The following is a 2,646-nucleotide window of genomic DNA, read 5'->3' as shown; positions in this document are numbered from 1 at the left end:
TCCACATTGTGCGGTTTGCCTCCTTCCTTAATCTTTCTTTCTAACTTGCACCTGTGATTCGGTGTCTCAGTAACACTTTCACTCAACGGAGGTTGGAATACTTTTCATAAAACCTGAACCAGAAATGTCTTGAGAGCTAATCCTCATCAGTTTTTTTTTTCATCCAATACAGTTTGAGACTGGGGGTAAACTTCAGGATAAAACAACTAACAGACCAACAAACAGACCTTCAGTTCAGCCTTGAAAACACTGTTTTTATCTTAATATGATGCAGATTTTTATGAACTTAAGCCATCCTAAAAAAAAAAACTAACTGGTAAATTTATGCATTTTAAACAACCAAGAAAGGAGTTCATTGATGGAAGAAATGTGTCCGCTCAGTATAAGTAAGAATAGTCTTATGCAGCTGTATTCAGCGTGCCTGTTTTCAACACGTTGCATCATGCTTACAGTATGAAGGCTGTGGAATCAACAGATCCTTTGTGTAAGATGTACATGACGACACCTAATGACTGCAGTTTGGAAAAAATAATCAAATCTGTGGTGGAAAGCTGCATGTTTGAATTTCAAAAACTTAAAATTGGATGTATTGTCTCAAAGATTTCAAGTTCAAGGCGATCAAAGCAGCAGGAGTAGAGTTGCAGTAATTAACTAAACAGCTTCCATTCATATTATTGTGAAGGACAACAGATGTTTTCTTACTTTCTCTCTCTGTCTGTCTCTGATTTTGTCCTTCAGAGGAAAATGACGAGGAAATCTCACACTAGAAGAGTTCTGACCCCGCTGTGCACAGAGATTAAGGTAGGAAACACACTTCCTGTTCGGGATCTGCGACATAGCGGACAGAGAAAGGTTTTTATGATGGGCTGATTGTTTCACATGTACTGACTGTATATTTACATTCATTTATTTCCATACACAATATAAGCTGATTAGGACCTGACGTGATTTCAGAAGCTCGTCTGCAAAATTGTGTAAACAGCTGTTTTTACTGCCGCTCATTAATTTCAGAAGGCTGCTTGCTCATATAATTAATTACCAACATTTCAAGGGGAAAAATGTTCACTAGACGACAGAATTTTGTCCATTTCTTAAGATGAAGTTTAAGTGCATCTGTGCGTCAAACCTGGCGACGTTCAGATGTCAGAGAAGCTGCTTTTTTTGTTGCTGACAACTATTGTGTAGACGATTTTAAAGCTCAGATTTAGACGCTGGATAGGTTGAAACTCAGCAGCAATTTGTTCCACAAGCTCAATTAATGTATGAATCGAGAACAGAACTTCCTCTAATGTGGTTCCCTTTGCAGCTGTGACATACAGCACTTCAGGGTTAGAAATCAAAGCTTTTCTTATAATTTCTGTTATGGTTTTGGAAAGGAGACGCACTTTGATCGGGATCAAAAAGTGATGCCTTATTAAGGAAGGCTTACAAGAATTGTATTTGTTTTGCAGATTAGAAACTAACTGAGCGATTTTCTCAAGTATTTTGTTGTTCCTTTAGCTAATGGCAGCTCATTCTGCAGGAGCACGCTTTGCTCTTTTCCTTCATTTTGTGTGTAACTTGTTAGTCGGAGCTTGACACTCGACAAAACCCCGGGAAGAATAGGCCGCTAATCAGACAGCCAATTAAAAGCCTCTCCAAAAAAAGCTTCTCGTTTGATCAGATGACCTGAAATTAACGGGCATATTTTGATCAGGCAAGAAACTTTGTGGGTTTTTTTTTTATCTCTTTATTTATCTGGTGTTGGCCATGTCAGTCTCACACTAGCTGGAACGGAACAAGATATATTATATTTGCTGGACTCTGGCTTTATTATGCTTGTTATTTCTTGTAAAGTCCATGAAAATGGAAAACGTTTCTGGCAATTTAGGACACCAGTAATTGATCCTGTAAGATGATTAGATACTAGTTTGCACTTCTGTGTGTGTGTGTGTGTGTGTGTGTGTGTGTTTATAAGAAACAGAAACCATGAATATTTCTGCAGGTGATTGGTTGTGTGACTGGTGTGTAAAATGTGTGTTTTCATGGATGTAATTGTGTGAAATTACAGTACACGAGTGCACATGGTGATACACAGGAGGATTATAATGAAGCACTGATGATGCACCATCTAAGTTTTCGGGTTGGTAACCATGGCAACCGCACGACCCTGTGTAGGTGGATCTTTGATGTTGAAGAAAGGGGGTGGTACCGGGAGACAAGAGCAAAGCAGATGTCAGCGAGTACACTGGGACTTGTCCAGACTTTGAACACGCCATGTCAAATTTCCTAAAAGCTCCTTAGGTGAAACCTACAACTCCTTTTTTATGTTCTGTCACTCTCTACCACACAGTTTCTCAACGTTCTTCCTCTGTGTCCGCATTTTTCTCATGAACCCAGTAAGTTGAAAGTAATATATTGTAAATTTGAGTTTAGCATGACGTTTGGTTTTCTGAGAGAATATGAGATTAAAAATCAGTACATCAGTCTCCTGTGTCCCTGTGTGTGCGTTCATACCTCACTGTCAAACAAATTTAGCACAAACTTTGGGAAAGCTGTATAAAACACCATGCAGCTGTATGAGTGTGTGAATGTATGTGTGTGTTACATAAAATGGACTACAGTGAAGGAGGTTTTAGACCTTTCAGTGTTGAAGTCACAATTCTC

Source organism: Chaetodon trifascialis, chromosome 6 (genome assembly GCF_039877785.1).
Source record: "Chaetodon trifascialis isolate fChaTrf1 chromosome 6, fChaTrf1.hap1, whole genome shotgun sequence".
NCBI lineage: Eukaryota > Metazoa > Chordata > Actinopteri > Chaetodontiformes > Chaetodontidae > Chaetodon > Chaetodon trifascialis.
Note: the sequence above shows the minus strand (reverse complement) of the source record.